At 35.6% G+C, this 19,874-nt stretch overlaps 1 protein-coding gene and 1 pseudogene across 1 annotated transcript in view; both read right to left on the bottom strand.

Annotated features, from left to right (window-relative positions):
• LOC111076108 (transcriptional regulator ATRX homolog) overlaps positions 1-4,885 on the bottom strand; it is a 256,306-nt gene extending 251,421 nt beyond the window's left edge. Inside the window, exon 1 of the mRNA XM_041595643.1 lies at positions 4,785-4,885. The gene's annotated coding sequence lies outside the window, so the exon portion shown is untranslated. The remainder of the gene's footprint in view (positions 1-4,784) is intronic.
• An 8,583-nt stretch (positions 4,886-13,468) lies between these two features.
• Positions 13,469-18,152, bottom strand: LOC121405056 (annotated as a pseudogene).
• Between the last annotated feature and the right edge of the window lie 1,722 nt (positions 18,153-19,874).

Raw genomic sequence — 19,874 nt, 5'->3', positions numbered from 1 at the left:
CCAGTGATTGGGAACGAATCCTATATCATTCCGCTTCACAAAAAGGGTTCAAGATGTCACATTGAGAACTACCGAGGTATTGCAAAGCTTTCCGCCATTCCGAACCTGCTTGAGTTCCTTGTTACCAGGAAATTGCAAAACCTATTCAGTAGTCTGATATCTCCATCGCTACACCTTTTTTTTAAACATCGACCAACATCGACAAACCTTCTCGAGTTCTCTTCTGCAATTAAACAAGGATTTTAAAGCTCACTGCACACAGACGTAATTTTCACGGATTTTAGCAAGGCTTTTGACTCCATGAACCATTCTCTGCTCATTCACAAGTTTCTTTAATTGGTTTCCCCACTAATCTTCTAAACTGGATCTCATCATATCTTTCTAACCGCACACAACGTGTTTTGTTTAGTAATGTGTTGTCAAATGTTGTTAATGTTACATCAGGAGTGCCACAAGGTAGTCATTTAGGTCCACTTCTGTTTATTTAATTTCTGAATGACCTTCCTCAAGTTATAACATACTCTTCTACACTAATGTCTGCTGACGATGTTAAAATCTATCTCTCCTACTCTGATTGGTACCTGCACAAACGCCTTCAACCCGACACAAATGAGTTGCTAATTCGGTGTTCATTAAATCTCCTTTTTCTGAACCTTTCTAAATGCAAACTTATGACTTTTTACTGTCGCGCTCCATATTTTGTCTGGTACGCTCTAGGAAATCATGCTCAAATGACCTTGGAGTTCGTTTCGATCATAGACTGTGTTTTAATAGCCATATAGCTGTAACTGTAAATAAAGCTAAGGGTGTTCTAGCGTTTATAAAGCGTTGGTCCAAGGAATTCGACGACCCGTATGTCACCAAAACATTGTACGTCTCCTTGGTTCGTCCGATTCTAGAATATTGTTCTTGTGTGTGGAGTCCACAGTACAAGGAGGAATGTCCAAATACAATTTTTAATTTTTGCTTTACGTAATTTTAACTGGGACTCGGATAGAGTCACCTGCCACCTTATAAATCGAGGCTACAACTTTTGGACCTCCCTTCATTGCGCCATCGCAGAATTTGTAACGGCGTTAAGTTTTTACACAAGCTCCTAGTTGTGCTTGTTTACTCACAATCACTTCTAGGCCAGTTTGATTTCTCTGTTCCCCTTAGACCTACCCGTACCATTCGTTCATTTCGTTTACCCTTCTGTAGGTCTAATTACGCTCAACAAGAGCCTTTTGGAATGTTATGCTCTAATTATAATAATCTTTATCATCGCCTGAATTATCCCTTAAAATTATAGCCAATAAGATATACCTGTACCTACAATCCTCTAGTTATTAATTATTTCTTATATCCCCTTTTTATACCCGTACTCAAAAAAGAGTTAGGGGTATATTTTATTTGTGGTAAAAGTGGATGTGTGTAACGCAGAGAAGGAAACGTTTCCGACCACATAAAGAATATATATTCTTGATCAGCATCAATAGCCGAGTCGATATAGCCATGTCTGTCTGTCCGTCCGTCTGTCTGTCTGTCTCGATGTGCGCCTAGATCTCAGAGACTATAAGAGCTAGGGCAACCAAATTTGGTTTCCAAACTCATGTGATATCACACTGTTACAAGTGTATTTCAAAATTTCGTCACGCCCCCTTCCGCCCCACAAATGACGAAAATCTGTGGCAGACACAATTTTAAAGATACGCAGAATCGTAGAGAATGACCATATCTACCAGATTGCCGTATCTGAATCAGATCGCATCATAATTATAGGCAGAGTGAAGAAATTAATTTTCTGTTGGCACCCTCCTGCCAGAGACCCGCTACCTATCCCTTTCTCGCTCGCACACTCTGCCGCGTTCAGTGCGCGAGCAACCCCTAGCGGAGGAGATTTAGAATCTAAATGGTACATATAGAATCTGCATGGTAGATGTATAATATACATAGTAGATGTATATGTAGATAAGAGATGTAGCAAAAAAATGTAAAATTAAAATTTTTTTTTAATTCTACATAAATTATAAGCTCAAAAATTGTTCTACTGACTGAGTACGGGTATAAGTAGAGTCGCGTCCCCAGAAGCGACTCACACGTTCCTTCTAGTTTCCTTTAATTTTAATTATAGTTTATATTAGCAGATAGTTACTGATGGCAAAAACGAGGATTACCTCATGCACACATTCTAATTTTGTTAGTCGACAAAATACTCCCTTTGGAAATAGGCAATTTCCGCGGAAATTTAAGATCCGTCTACTGATCAACTACTGTTAGATATAATTACCGCAAAAAGGATTCATGGCCCATGCGGTGACATGAATCGATAATCGCCTTGCATAAAAGATGGACAATTTACAAATAGTTTTCCAAAAGACTTTACCAACGTCGAACAATGGGGCCTCAGCCCCAAAGAGTAAAAGTAAATTAATTTTTTGAACGCTTTGGATAAATCCAATATACGAATCCAATAGAGAATTTTCAAAGGATTTCAAAAATTAAAATTTTAATTTTAGTTTAGGAGATACATATGAGCAATCAAAGTTGAAAATCATTTCCGTGTGCAAAAATGTTTTCAACTTTTATTGACATACTGCATCTTTCGGGTAGAATAAAAATTAAACTGTGTGAGGTATCATTCTGTTTTTGGTATCTTTTACTAGGTGTATTTATTTTTATCAATATTCAATGAAAAACTGGTTCGTTGCATAGACAGTTCTAGAGAAAAACGTATTTTTCAAACCATCTAGTTTTTGTGTTGTTTTTCAACTTTGAGCTGAATTTTAGAATAAGTATATTTTTATATTCCCGAAATTTTTTTTTTATGTGCTCTGTTCGGCTAAGCGCCGGCCCATGGCAGCGCAAAGTGAGCAGAGCTAATCACGCAAAACATTGCCTACCTGACGTTACGCTCTTGAGTCATTTGCCCCTTCCCAAAACTCGTCAGCCGACGAAGGCTGTGAGGGAGGCTCGTCTGCGCAGCAGATGCACTTCGAAATCTCGTATCATCCAAAAAACAACGTATCGTCAGTTGGCACAGTGACCTGACGGCCATATCATTACTATTCTTTATACAAAAAATGCATTTGTTCTCGCTTCAACACGGGTCCGCCTGTTGCTAATTCTTGCCCATACTCTTCCCACTCGCCTTGCATGGCAAATAAAGAAAACTAATATAATCAAACAACCTGTGTTGTGATTAATCAAGGTATAAATTTTCGATTTAACCCTAAGCTATTGGAAAATCTCAATAGCTTAACATGCTCTTTGAATATTCTATTACCTAAGTTTAAAGACCATATTTGCGCATCCGATCCGTTTGGCCGGCCAAAAAATGGGCTGTCCCAGCTCTAATACCCATACAAAATCTTAATTTTGACGTTTTTCGTGCGAACAATTTAAAAAAATAATATTTGATTAAAAAAAAGGTTAAAAGTATTATATGTAGTGATAAAAACCATTAAACCAGCGATGTCCAGGCCCATTGCCCTCCGAGCCCTTTTGTTTTTGTAATTGCCCTCAGCATAGGAAACCAATTCTTGTATGCATACACAGTTTGTGCTGTGTACCAGCATACCGAAAGCCCAACACATGCAAACATCTTTGTGTGTATGCGATCCGTCCAGCAAAAACCGGTTTTGTCTCTTCGCTGATTGGTGTTAACCCGACTTTTGTTATGATTTTGTTGTTGTTTTTTCTTCGAGTTTGCTTTGTTCCCTTATTGGTATTTGTGTTTTTGTTTGGGAGTATTGGTGAGTGCCCTGCCGTAAGCTGACTTTGGGCATCTCTGCATTAAACTCTATTTATCGAAAAAAACAAAGTTTAGCTCTTAATGCACCACAAACAGGCAAATATTCACCGGAATCAAAGGGCTTGCCCCCTAGTCTATGTATATGAAACTATGCGAAAATTGAACCGGGCTCAGAAAATTGCGATTTTAGAACGGCTGGAATGATCTTCATAGTTTTTATTTTTTTAGTTTGTCTTTTGAAAAAGCGACCGCGACCGGAAAATCGCGCTCGGAAAATGTTAGTATTGTTATATGAAGTAGGTCTTTCCAGGGCTGTCAAACGGCAAAATTTTGAAATACACTTGTGGTAGTGTGATATCACATGAGCCTGGAAACCAAATTTGGTTGCCCTAGCTCTTATAGTCTCTGAGATCTAGGCGACAAACAAGACGGACGGACGGACATGGCTATATCGACTCGGCGTTTGATGCTGATCAAGAATTGGGTCGGAAACGTTTCTCTAAATCCACTTTTACCGCAAATCTAATATACCCCTCAACTATTTTTGATTACGATTATAAAAAATAAATTCAGTCGGATTAGATTGCTTATGTACATATATAGTACAGATGAAATAAATCAGAAGTGTGCCAAAACTTCAAAAGCGAAGGATTTGCTAAACTGATGACGAGCAGTGTATGTTGGTCTTACTGCATGTATTTAATTAAATAACAACGCTAAAAACAAATGGGGGCAAGTTTTTTAAATGAAACACTGTATAATCGAAAATGAATTATTCATTATTTCTAAGAGCACAACTTTTAGTTTCACAACTAGAGCAGCATCTGACTCAATTCGCCGAAAGTTGAATCAAGAGCAGGTTAGGAAACTATTTACTCTTCACATTTGGTTGTGCACAATTATCTATTGAACAAAAGTATTTAACAAGAATTAAGATTATATCAAAACATTCCAACAGGACATAAATCACACATTGGAGGACTTGGTGAGTATAGCTTATATTTCAATTTGATTAGTCATTTTATTTCAACTTTAAAATTTTATATTTTACCTGTTATTTCTTCTAGTTCTACGATTGTTGTTTTTGTTATTAACAATTATAAATACAGCTAAGTAGTGCTGGAAAACCCTAGATGGTACTATCCATATATCGATGCTGTTATCATAAACTGATACATCGTTAAGAGAAAAAGTATCACTATACCACCAATGATGTTATGACATTAGGCTTTGATAACTTTGCCCAGTAGAGAGAGATGCATAAGATGAGAGACAAAATTCCACATTAGGGGTCGTAGCCGTCTCTATACACGTCTACTGGATATCAGTCGAAAAATATGTATACATGGAGGATTCGGTTTTTACATTTACTTTAAATTTTAATTTAATTTGATGACATTCTGGAATCCGCAAAACTATTTATTTACTCCCTGTACTGTTACGCGCAAAATTTACTGCCGCTTATACCCACGCGTTATTGCCAGCTCATACAAAACATATTTGATAACCACCTTATTTTATAGAATAGAAATATTTGGAAATTGTGATGCTGAATCTCAGAGAAAACAAAAAATAACATTTAACAACATTGTCACCATATTTCAATTTTAGCAACAAAAATATTTAAAATGGATTTGAAGACATGGATAGGGTACATAACGATTATATTCTTTCATCGAATAGTTTATACCTAACAGCATAAAACATTAAACTTTGCCTCATCAACTAGAACGTTGAATCTGGTAACCATAAGGAACTGACTTGCCAATTCAGAAAAAACAATTTTTTATACTTGCTATTCGATTATGGAACGAATTACCTATTAACATATTAACAGTCAGTAGAAAAATTTCGGGAATATAAAAATATACTTATTTTAAAATTCAGCTCAAAGTTGAAAAACCAACCCAAAAACTAGATGGTTTAAAAATACGTTTTTCTCTAGAACTGTCCATGCAACGAACCAGTTTTTCTTCGAATATTGATCAAAATAAATACACCTAGTAAAAGATACCAAAAACAGAATGATACCTCACACAGTTTAATTTTTATTCTACCCGAAAGATGCAGTATGTCAATAAAAGTTGAAAACATTTTTGCACACGGAAATGATTTTCTACTTTGATTGCTCATATGTATCTCCTAAACTAAAATTAAAATTTTAATTTTTGAAATCCTTTGAAAATTCTCTATTGGATTCGTATATTGGATTTATCCAAAGCGTTCAAAAAATAATTTACTTTTGCTTCCTCTTTGGGGCATTGTTCGACGTTGGTAAAGTCTTTTGGAAAACTATTTGTAAATTGTCCATCTTTTATGCAAGGCGATTATCGATTCATGTCACCGCATGGGCCATGAATCCTTTTTGCGGTAATTATATCTAACAGTAGTTGATCAGTAGACGGATCTTAAATTTCCGCGGAAATTGCCTATTTCCAGAGGGAGTATTTGGTCGACTAACAAAATTAGAATGTGTGCATGAGGTAATCCTCGTTTTTGCCATTCAATTGAATACATCCAGCTTTTTTTTTATTGTAGAGGATCAGCAACTATCTGCTAATATAAACTATGATTAAAATTAAGGGAAACTAGAAGGAACGTGTGAGTCGCTTCTGGGGACGCGACTCTACTTATACCCGTACTCAGTCAGTAGAACAATTTTTGAGCTTATAACTTATGTAGAATTAAAAAAAATGTTTAATTTTACATTTTTTTGCTACATCTCTTATCTACATATACATCTACTATGTATATTATAAATCTACCATGCAGATTCTATATGTACCATTTATAGCCTTTTTACACTGGGCGCGTCTGCTATCGATATCGGAATAGACGCAATGAAGCAGAAAAGGCGTTTACATTGGCAGACGTGCGTCTTGAATTTTGTTTTGGGTGCTTAATGACAAGGAAAGTAAACAAATATTGAGAAATCAACAGAATTATGCAAGACGACAAGAAAATGGACGAAAGAGAATTGATTCTTATATTTATTTATTATTTTCAGACATTTCTTTGTAGAGCTTGTGGGAGTTCTTCTTAAAATTATGAAAACCATCGAAGTTCGTCTCCAGCAGTGTCATAATGGCATCAGGGGATCACACAAATGTTGTATGATAATAATACAATCAGTTTCAAGTATTTTATTTCATGATTTTATGTATATTTTAACCTTTTTGCACAACCATTCATTTTAGCGCCAAAATTTGATTTTTTAACTACAAGTTTTTGTTGTTCTTAGAGGTGATAGTTGCGCTGATAGGCAGAAAAGTGCAAAAATGTGCAGTTAAGCGCAAAAGCAATCGAATATATCGAATAGACGCACATGAATCAGAGACCGACGCAACTTTTTGCAACCACTAGGGCCCTATGCTTAGCCTATGTAAAAAAAACTGCGTCTTCGCCAAGACGCAAAGAAGCATGACGCAGTCCCAATGTAAACAGCCTATTAGATTCTACATCTCTTCCGCTAGAGGGCGCTCGCGTACATAACGAGGCAGAGTGTGCGAGCGAGAAAGGGATAGGTAGCGGGTCTCTGGCAGGAGGGGGCCAACAGAAAATTAATTTCTTCACTCTGCCTATAATTATGATGCGATCTGAATCAGATACGGCAATCTGGTAGATATGGTCATTCTCTATCTTTAAAATTGTGTCTGCCACAGATTTTCGTCATTTGTGGGGCGGAAGGGGGCGTGACGAAATTTTGAAATACACTTGTAACAGTGTGATATCACATGAGTTTGGAAAACAAATTTGGTTGCCCTAGCTCTTATAGTCTCTGAGATCTAGGCGCACATCGAGACAGACAGACAGACGGACGGACAGACAGACATGGCTATATCGACTCGGCTATTGATGCTGATCAAGAATATATATTCTTTATGTGGTCGGAAACGTTTCCTTCTCTGCGTTACACACATCCACTTTTACCACAAATAAAATATACCCCTAACTCTTTTTTGAGTACAGGTATAAAAAGGGGATATAAGAAATAATTAATAACTAGAGGATTGTAGGTACAGGTATATCTTATTGGCTATAATTTTAAGGGATAATTCAGGCGATGATAAAGATTATTATAATTAGAGCATAACATTCCAAAAGGCTCTTGTTGAGCGTAATTAGACCTACAGAAGGGTAAACGAAATGAACGAATGGTACGGGTAGGTCTAAGGGGAACAGAGAAATCAAACTGGCCAAGAAGTGATTGTGAGTAAACAAGCACAACTAGGAGCTTGTGTAAAAACTTAACGCCGTTACAAATTCTGCGATGGCGCAATGAAGGGAGGTCTAAAAGTTTTAGCCTCGATTTATAAGGTGGCAGGTGACTCTATCCGAGTCCCAGTTAAAATTACGTAAAGCAAAAATTAAAAATTGTATTTGGACATTCCTCCTTGTACTGTGGACTCCACACACAAGAACAATATTCTAGAATCGGACGAACCAAGGAGACGTACAATGTTTTGGTGACATACGGGTCGTCGAATTCCTTGGACCAACGCTTTATAAACGCTAGAACACCCTTAGCTTTATTTACAGTTACAGCTATATGGCTATTAAAACACAGTCTATGATCGAAACGAACTCCAAGGTCATTTGAGCATGATTTCCTAGAGCGTACGTGACAAAATATGGAGCGCGACAGTAAAAAGTCATAAGTTTGCATTTAGAAAGGTTCAGAAAAAGAAGATTTAATGAACACCGAATTAGCAACTCATTTCTGTCGGGCTGAAGGCGTTTGTGCAGGTACCAATCAGAGTAGGAGAGATAGATTTTAACATCGTCAGCAGACATTAGTGTAGAAGAGTATGTTATAACTTGAGGAAGGTCATTCAGAAATTAAATAAACAGAAGTGGACCTAAATGACTACCTTGTGGCACTCCTGATGTAACATTAACAACATTTGACAACACATTACTAAACAAAACACGTTGTGTGCGGTTAGAAAGATATGATGAGATCCAGTTTAGAAGATTAGTGGGGAAACCAATTAAAGAAACTTGTGAATGAGCAGAGAATGGTTCATGGAGTCAAAAGCCTTGCTAAAATCCGTGAAAATTACGTCTGTGTGCAGTGAGCTTTAAAATCCTTGGTTAATTGCAGAAGAGAACTCGAGAAGGTTTGTCGATGTTGGTCGATGTTTAAAAAAAAAGGTGTAGCGATGGAGATATCAGACTACTGCATAGGTTTTGCAATTTCCTGGTAACAAGGAACTCAAGCAGGTTCGGAATGGCGGAAAGCTTTGCAATACCTCGGTAGTTCTCAATGTGACATCTTGAACCCTTTTTGTGAAGCGGAATGATATAGGATTCGTTCCCAATCACTGGAAGACAGGACCGTTCCAATGATAGGTTGAAAAGATATGTCAACGGTTTGCATAAGGACTGGGCACAGTGTTTTAAAATACAACTTGGTACCTTGTCTGGACCCGCCGAGAATGATATGTCAATCGTTGACAAACCATCTAGAACCTCACTTTCCGCAAAGAAGGGCAGAAAAATGTTGTTGGCATGAGGTAAATGGTAGGGATACGGAGTGGATGCGTGGTAGATATGTGACGAGTACGTTGATTGAAAGAAGGTGGCAAATAAATTTGCAATACCAGCAGCAGAATATTTTGATTTGCTTTAATAATGAAGGGATGGAGGAAATGCATTGGACTTACGTTTAGAATTTACAAAGGAATAGAATTTTTTTGGATCATTACGGAAATTTGTACTACACCGAGAAAGGTATTGATTATAACACAGACTATTAACATTAAAGAATTAATAACGAACAGAGGAATATTGGGCGAAGACAGACATAGATCAAGTATTCTGATACTTTTTATAGAGCCTAGTTTTTTTTTTTGTTCTTTAAATAAGACAAATTCTTGGAGAACCAGGCATGTTTCGTTTGACGTGTAATTTTTTATTTTTAAAAAATCTCATTAAAAACTTCACTTTTTGTATGATGAAGAATTTCAATAATTCATTGTGCTGATTAAGTAGTTCGTAAACTCCTTCAACTATGCGACTGGCTATTCTAGAATTAAGGCTATTGTAACCAACAACGTGCATCTACGCGAGTGCGCTATTTATTCCCTTACCACTTTAATTCGGTTATCATTAGCTACAATGAGTCTACCTTGTGGTACGCTTGTCCTTTAATTTTAAATGTGGAATTTTATTGTTGACCATTTTTATCAGTAAATATTGGTGACTATTTCTGTTGCTCCAAAGCATGAATTTAATTTGCGAATAGACTTCAGGAAGGTGTTTGAATCTGGATTCGTGGCGACCACGGCCACGACCAACCATTAACTTTTAATCGCGATTCTAGTGTTTTTTTTATTAATTAGTGCTTTGATTTAGCTGTCAGTCTGTTTTGTGACAGCCAAATATTTTATGTTTTTGTATCAAGTAAAATACCAGTAAGAAGCTAGGGGGCCCAGTTGCACCGTCACAAAAATCATGCGACAATATTACTTAATTAACCCCTTAATTTTGTTATCTTGGGTTTGATAGTAATATTAAAGTTTTAGACAAGAAATTAAAAATTTTTGTTTGCTTAATGAATTGTAAAATGCGTTGAAATCTATTGCATATATATTGATACCATTAATATCGTCATTAATCAGTTATTGGCAGTAAAAAAATCTGGACAAGTTTTTGTGAACTAGTTAACTAAATATATCAATCTCAGTTAAACTTCTTGATTTTCACCAATCTTTAATTTTTTAACAGTACCTAACAAAAAATAGATATAAAGATATATTTTTTTACATGACCGAATGATAACGATATGATGCCCCTTGGCTGATACTTATGTATTTATGAACACATAAACGTAAAATATGCAGTCCGCATTCACACTTAAGTTAGACGGACGCTTGGGCGGAGGATTCTGATAAGCTTAAAATCAGGCTTCAGGCTTCCGGATCCCTGTAGTGTGTTCCAAGAGTATGTTGTATTCATCATTTGCCATTTCCATTGTCTCCGAAATCCCTTTAGACAGGCACTTAGTGATTAGCCTTGCGATTTATTGATTGTCATCACAAAAGCCAATCGAACGGGAAACTGAATCCATTTGAATTGGAATGGAAGATTAGTTGGAATAATCGGAATTCGTGGGATTAAGGACTAGCTCTCCCTTAAATTTTTCCTTGATGATCGTCGCTTGAAACAAATTGTTCATCAGTTTTTTGACGGACAACCGTGTACTGGATGATTCCGATTTCGCAAAATGTTTATAATCGATCTCACCTTCAGCAGTAAATTATGCGGCAGAGTTCCTGGCTCATCAAGTGAGTTCATAAACTTCGTGGGATAGTTTGTTACTTCATCCTCGTTGGTCACGCTGTGAACGTATTTGTAAGAATGCAGTTCTCCACCGATTTGACTTTGAATAATGATATTCAAGCTATCGAAGTTCCTGTTTTCTGTGTTTTATTGTCACTCTATACTTTATCTAAAGGAAGTTCGAGAAAAAGTTCGCCAGGTCCGATAGCATTGTAGACAAATTGATCAATAACTTCTGCTCCAAAGATGTTATTTTAAAGCATACCTTACATTTTTGTTTATTCGCCAGGAAATGTTCTGATTGGATTGTATTTCCATAAACAAACGAAAAAAAATGCTCTGGCGATTCAATTCTACCTTTACGACTGTTCTGCCAGTATAATTTTGTTTGTGCACGTCTCCTTTCATTTTCTTCCACACGTTTCTCTTAAGTTAGATTATAACAAACATTGTCAAGCAGACTCCGGCATTTAATTTCGCCATTTTTGAAAACGGAAAGTTAGGCGCTACCGCATTAGGAAAACGTAAAATTTTTGCCCAGCGATATTTAGCACCTTCGCTCGACGGAAAATTTAAATCTTTTAGATTTTTTCCCCCTACATATATTGAGTCCCCCATTGTTTTTTGGCATAGGAATGTGATTGGCTATCAGCAGCAGCAGATGTTGAAGCTACCTCCGGAGACCACGTGAAGATAAAATCTACCCTGATTCTGCTTGCGAGCAGTTTTTCGGAAAGCCTAGTACTCAGATCCGAAAAAACAGCTCGTAAACAGAATTAGGTAGGGTTGATATTCGTATGAAACCGATAAAAAATGTTTTCGGGAACAAAATGTTTTCTAGGCTCTGTACTCAGATTTTCTTGATTTACTCATGAGCTAAAGTTTTTGCTCACATGCAATCGCTCAAAAATAGTCAGCGTTGAATAAACTCAACTTGCGCTGTCAGACGCTTCGTTCGGAAGAGTGCTTAGAGTGTTTCTTGGTGTACTCATATATAATCACTCAAAAAGACTCAGTGTTCAATAAACTCAGCTTGTGCTGGCAATCGCCTCGTTCGCATCAATTCTTACTCACTCACACAAATCTCAGTTTCGTGTACAATACATTTATATCCAACATGTATGTGAAAAGGTTTACACGCATACATGCAAAGTCGACGCAGACGGATTTAACCCGAAGAGCCGAACGGTGCAAATTTCCAGCCGAAGAGGTCTTAGGGCTCCTCTCGCAAAAAATTCCTTTGCTGTAACTATTGGATTACGATGAGGAATAATTTGATTTATTTTATCAGAAGTACTATTTTTTGTACGATTTGTTTAGCTTTTTTTCACAGAAGATTATCCCCAGCAATTGAAATTGGAGCTTCTTGACCCCCAATAGGAATTATTTCTTTTAACCCATTCCGAATTCCTCTATTAAATACAGCAATTTTATTGGCATCAGGAATTACAGTAACTTGAGCACACCACAGATTAATAGAAAGAAAGGGCTATTTTTCACTGTATTATTAGGAGTTTATTTTACTATTCTGCAAGCATATGAATATATTGAAGTACCATTTACAATCGCAGACTCAGTCTATGGCTCAACATTTTATAGCTTGCATCAGCTTGATACTGACATTTTGTAGACGTAGTTTGATTATTTTTAGACATCACAATTTACTGATGAGGAGGTTAATTATATATTAATATCTATATAATATAAAAGTATAATTTGAATTCCAATCATAAAGTCTGTTAATAACAGTATAGATAATTTTTTCAATTATTTTAATTGCTTCTCTAATTTTAACAATTGTTACTATTGTAATAGTTTTAGCTTCAATTTTGTCTAAAAAAGCTTTAATTGACCGGGAAAAAAGATCCCCTTTCGAATGTGGATTTGACCCAAAATCTTCATTACCGTTTTCCTTACGATTTTTTCTAATCACAATTATTTTCTTAATTTTTCATGTAGAAATTGCTTTAATTTTACCCATAATTATTATTCTAAAATTTTAAATATTTTTATTTGAACTACAACATCAATTATTTTTTTTTTAATCTTACTAATTGGTTTATACCACGAATGAAATCAAGGAATACTAAACTGATCAAATTAATTAGGGTTGTAGTTAATTATAATATTTGATTTGCATTCAAAAAGTATCTACCTTAAAGAATATGAAGCGATTTATTGCAATTAGTTTCGGCCTAATCTTAGGTAATTTTACCCTTATTCTTTAATTGAAGCCAAAAAGATGCTTATCACTGTTAATGATACAATTGAGTAAAAACTCCAATTAAGGAAGTATGGTGATCAAGTAAAAGCTGCTAACTTTATTCTTTTAATGGTTAAATTCCATTTATACTTCTGTTTATATAGTTTAAACAAAACATTACATTTTCATTATAAAAATAAAATATTATTTTTTATAAATTACTAAATATAATTCACTATATTCAAAGATTAATTAATCTCCATAACATCTTCAGTGTCATACTCTAAATATAAGCTATTTGAATAAATGAATAATAAAAAATTAAATAAAATTAAAACTCAAAATACAAATAATATTAAATAAATTTTTAAATTATTATTGTGTATCAAAAACAAAGTTTGAGAATAACTTACTAATTATACCCGTACTCAAAAAAGAGTTAAGGGGTATATTAGATTTGTGGTAAAAGTGGATGTGTGTAACGCAGAGAAGGAAACGTTTTCGACCCCATAAAGTGTATATATTCTTGATCAGCATCAATAGCCGAGTCGATATAGCCATGTCTGTCTGTCTGTCCGTCCGTCCGTCCGTCCGCCTTGTTGAGCGCCTGGATCTCAGAGACTATAAGAGTTAGGGTAACCAAATTTGGTTTCCAGACTCATGTGATATCACACTGCTACAAGTGTATTTCAAAATTTCGCCCCGCTCCCTTCCGCCCCCACAAAAGACGAAAATCTGTGGCAGGCACAATTTTTAAGATACGCTAAAACTAAAAACGCAGTATCGTAGAGAATATCCATATCTACCAGACTGCCGAATCTGAATCAGATCGGATCATAATTATAGCCAGAATGAAGAAATTAATTTTCAGATGCTTCCCCTGCCCCCTCCGGCAAACAACAACGCAACTCATTTTCCTTCTCGCTCGAAGGTTGCACGAGCAACCCCTAGCGGAGGAGATGTAGAATCTAAATGGTACATGTAGAATATACATATTAGATGTATAATATAAATAGTATATATAGATGCAGATAACAGATGTAGCAAAAAAATGTAACATTTTTTTTTTTTAATTCTTAATAATTCTATGCTCAAAAATGTATATGCTGACTGAGTACGGGTATAAGCAGAGTCGCGTCCCCAGAAGCGACTCACACGTTCCTTCTCGTTTTTGGTACAAATGTTGACCCCTAAAATATTCTGATCACCCTTGATCAAATCTTTTAACAAAAATTTGACCATAACTTAATGGATAACAAATTATTCCATATGTTCTAATATAAGGCATAAATCACATTGACCCTAAAAATACTGATAAATTATACCCTGATAAAGATTTATTTAAGCTATACAAAGTAGTTAAAGAAATTAAATAACCAAATAAGCCCCCAAAAATACAAGCAAATAAAGTTAATAATTTTATTTATAAAGGTAAACAAATTATATAAGGGATAGGAAAAATTAAGCAATTTAATATTCTACCCCCGATAATTCTTATAATTAATAACCCTATCATCCAACGTAATATAATTCAACTTTCATCATTTAATATATTTAAACTTTCACAATTTAAATCACCTGTCATTGAATAATAAACTAACCGAAAAGAATAACTAACAGTTAACCCTGTAGGAAAAAAGAATAAAAAAAATGAAAACAAATTAATATTTCTAATTATAACAACTTCTAAAATTATATCCTTAGAATAAAACGCAGCCAAAAAAGGTATACCACATAAAGCTAGATTAGAAACATTAAAACAAGCAGAAGTTAAAGGCATATAAATTCTTAAACCCCCTATTAAACGAATATCCTGAGAATTATTCATATTATGAATAATAGCCCCAGCACATATAAATAATAAAGCCTTTAATAAGGCATGAGTTAATAAATTAAATATAGCTAATTTATAAAATCCAATTGATAAAATTCTTATTATCAGCTCTAACTGTCTCAAAGTTGACAAAGCAATAATTTTTTTAAAATCAAATTCAAAATTAGCCCCTAAACCATCTATAAATATAGTTAAGCCAGATAATAATAATAAAAATTGACCTAACCAAAAAGTTCTTAACAAAATATTAAAACGAGTTAAAAGATAAACTCCAGCTGTTACCAATGTTACCAATAGAAGAATGAACTAAAGCAGAAACTGGGGTGAGCTCTCTTAGTTATAGCAGCCAACATTACTAGAGAACCAATTATTAATATTTCAAAATCATTTGTTATAACTTCTAAATAAAAAATATAATTTCAACTCCCATAATTTAATATTCAAGCAATAGCTAATAACAAAGCAACATCTCCAATTCGATTTGACAAAGCAGTTAATATACCGGCATTATAAGATTTAACATTTTGGAAATAAATAACTAAACAATAAGAAACTAATCCCAAACCATCTCAGCCTAATAAAATTCTAGCTAAATTAGGACTATTGACAAAACAAATATTAAAGCTAATAAAATAAATCGATTAATATTTTCATCTCTTCTTATATACTCTTTTCTATAAAAAATTACTAAAGAAGCAATTATTAAAACAAAAGATATAAATAATAAACTTATTCAATCAAATAAAAAAGTCATTACAATTCTCATTGAATTTAATGAAACTAATTCAAATTCAATAAAATAAACTAAATTATTTAATAAAAAATATAAGCTTAATAAAAGAACAACTTAATCTAATAGAAATTAAATTAACAAATCTAATTCTACAAATTGATAAATATATCACGATCTAAAATGAATTTATTCATATCACTAACACCACAAATTAGTATTTTTATTAAACTATTTAAATAACAATCATAATATACACGAATTTCTTTTTAAAATTAATAAATTTAAAGGTATTCAATGTAAAAATATTAATAAATATTCACGAATTTTACCCCCACTAAAAGAATAAACCCCTGAAAATAACTTACCATGTTGACTAAATATATATATATATAATATATATAAATATAAAGTATAAGCAGCTCTAAAAAATGATAAAAAAGAGAATATAATTATAGTTAACCATGATCAAGAAACAATTCTATTTAATAAAGAAATTTCTCCTAAAAAATTCAATGTAGGTGGAGCTGCTATATTAGCTGAACTCAACAAAAATCATCATAATGTCAGAGCAGGTAAAAAATTTAATAAACCCTTATTAATTAATATAATTCGTCTTCCTAATCGCTCATAAGAAACATTAGCTAAACAAAATAAACCAGAAGAACATAACCCATGGGCAATCATTAATGTATAAGAACCACACAAACCTCAATAAGTTATAGTTAAAAGACCCGCCAAAGCAATACCCATATGAGCAACTGATGAATAAGCAATTAAAGATTTTAAATCAGTTTGACGCAAACAAACTAAACTAACTAGAACACCTCCGACTAAACTAATTCTAGCTCAAATAAATCTATATTTTAAATTGATTAATTGTAAAAATGAAATAACTCGTAATAAACCATACCGTCCTAACTTTAACATAATACCAGCTAAATTTATAGACCCAGAAACAGGAGCTTCAACATGAGCCTTTGGTAATCAAAGATGAACCAAAAATATAGGTATTTTAACTAAAAAAGCACACAATATACAAATGTATGACAGATCATAATTAAATATATAATTATATATTAAATACAAATTTATAGACCCAACTTCATTTATAATATAAAAAATACCAATTAATATAGGGGAAAAGAAAAAACATGTAAAAGATGAAATTGCCGATATTGTGCATAGCGGTGGAGCTTCTGCTACAATTGATTTGTGGTCAGATAATTATGCGACAGAAACTTTTTGGGAATAACGCTGAACTTCCAAAAAGATTTAAAATTGTTTGACATGGGAATGACGTCAATGGATTTTCAGCGCTCAACTAGTGCTAACATTCTAAACAAGTTGAACTCTTTGTTTTCTGAGTTTGGGATAACCAATATGGACAAAATAATGTTTGTAACAGACAGAGGCTCCAACGTTGTAAAAGCTTTGGAAAACAACATTCGTTTAAACAGCAGCTGCAGTTTTGAAGTTATATTTAAGAAATTACAGCTTTGCAGTTCACCCTCTCTATGTTTCGTTGTACCATCTATTGAAAAAGTTAAGCTTATATGTACACCTAATCCAACAGATGTACCATCCATAGCGTCTTTAAAAGAAAAAATTTTGCATAATGTTGACGACACTTGGATTCCAAATTTAACGCTTTGGCATAAAACTGCTTTTTTTTATTTCCTCCTGCATTAAATATGCAAGCATCAGATAAGGAGGAAATTATTCAATTCTGTGTTTCCCAAATTGAGCGATCATTTATATCTCAACAGTCATCAACTTGGTCTATTCCAACTAGTCCATCTATCCAAAATTCTGATTCCATTCTCCAATTTTCTTTTCCTGAAAACAGCAATTCATTATACACGAGCATTGCGTTTTCTAATCAATCCAATAATCCACATTCAATTTTTTTTCCCTTATTTGCTACAAAAATCATTACTGACTACATTGAAAACACCTGCCGATTAAATAGAAAAATATTGTAAAGAAAATGTGGAAATCACCGATGAATTTGATGTTTTAAAATGGTGCAAAATTAATGAACAAGTATATCCAAATCTCTCAAAATTGGCCCTTAAGGTTCATTCAATCCCATCAAGTAGTGCAGCAGCAGAACGAGAATTTTCCTTAGCTGGGAATATAATAACGGAGAAAAGAAACCGTCTTGGCCCAAAATCCATCGATAGCCTTATATTCTGTACTCTTACTATAAACATTTTAAACTTTAACTGCGTAAATCAAAAGATAATTATAAAAAATAGTTCCTTATTTTACTTCTTCTACTGTGTGCCGACCGTTCCTTCACTTGAATAAAATCATACGGGCTGAGTTTACTCATTTGCGTCTTTGTCTGATCGTATTGACTCATTGCTGAGCCGAAATAACAGACACCCGAAATACCCAAAAAACGAACGAGCATGTATAAACTCAGCCAGAATAAAAGAAGGCAAAGTTTGAGTGATTTAAAATCATCTGGGGAATATGTGGGCATGGAAATGTGTATCCGTCAACGCCGAGTCAGTTTAATCGGTTGATTTTTTTGTGTAAACTTATTTGCAATCACCCAATGCCGTTCTCTGACTCAGATCAACCAAAAAAAAGGTCGGTAGATACCAGAAAAGTTTCCGATGATATTTGTTGGTTTTCGTTGGTATGTTGCTAGCCACTCGAAAAATATATCAATTTTATATCTTCTGCTAGCAAACTTGGTTCCAGTTTGAATTGGTGTTTCATACCTGTCTAATATTCACTATGATCCCTCGGGCTTAGTGCTTAGTGAGCAGAGGCTAATGTCAGTTATATAACGAGAGACATGGCTAACTCAAATGTCGTAAAGTTGAACGTTAAAATAAATAAATTTTGTCATTAGATGCGAGATTTTTGTGGACCCATTTGGCTTTACAGGCACTTCTAGACTTATGCGAGGAAAAAAATAATGGTTTTCGTGGTGTGCGGAAGAACTATAAAAGCATATATGAAAAATTTCTGGTTGATCCGCAAGTTGGCGGCTCGCAAACGCGGAAACACCTCCTTCAGGTTAGCCGGCACCTTGCTCCTTGGTCTCCCCGAAAACAATGATGTCGTTCAAGCACGCAAAGGCATGCAGCTCCATCTCGGGTCCGATCACCGTGTCCAGGGCTCGCGGGAATATGGCACCAGCGGAGTGCAACCCAAACGGCATTACACGCCATTGGAACGAGACTCTTCCAGGCACTGTAAAGGCACTCCCTGCTGTCTGCCGCCATCGGTATATGCCAGTATCCGTGCTTTAGATCCAGCGTCGAGATGAACCTCGCTCGCCGAAGTTTCTCCAGAATATGGTTGATCCCAAGCACGGGATACGAATCCGGCACCGAGTAGGCGTTCAGCTATCGATAATCCACACACATGCGCACTGCGCGGACTACGCGACTGCTCCACCTCCCCCGTCTGGAGTAGCTCTTCCACCTGTTCACCGAGAGAGCAACCCACTGCATCGCCGGGTTTTTGGGGTAGTAGCGCTGTTTGTCATCCCTGACGACGATCCGGTGCTCAGCTATGTTTTGACGTACGAAACCGCCTCTTTCGTGACCCCCAGGGACCCACACTGCACCCGTGTCTCCACCGCCCCCAGGAAATCCATCCCGTGGATCAACGGCTCGACTATCGATGGCATCACCAGTACTGACAAAGTCACTCTCCGACCCCACGCCTTGATTTCCGCATTGAGCGTTCGGCTGGTCTCCAGACACGACCCGTCCGCCAGTCTTATGTACGCCTTGGAGGCCACTGGCTTCCCCGCTATCACGAAACTCCGCCTCGCGCCGGTATCGAGGGTGGCAGAGATCAGGCGACCCCCGATCTCCACTGTCGCCACGATCCGGCCCCCGTCGACCTTCAGCCTGTCCTCTCTCCTCAGTTCAAACTCGTTCATGCCACCACTCGGCCCTGCCCGGAGTGTGGATGGGATCCGTTTCCCGAACCTCCCCTGGGACAAAACTCTCTGGTCAGCACGTTCCTCTTACCGCACGTGATACAGAACAGGATCCGTGGTACATTTCCGGGCATAATGGTCATTCTCAGCTCATCTCCTACACGCCCGTCGCGCGTC

Source organism: Drosophila obscura, unplaced genomic scaffold, assembly GCF_018151105.1.
Source record: "Drosophila obscura isolate BZ-5 IFL unplaced genomic scaffold, ASM1815110v1 contig_137, whole genome shotgun sequence".
Taxonomy (NCBI): Eukaryota; Metazoa; Arthropoda; class Insecta; order Diptera; family Drosophilidae; genus Drosophila; species Drosophila obscura.
Note: the sequence above shows the minus strand (reverse complement) of the source record. Positions and strands in the feature narration are given on the sequence as shown.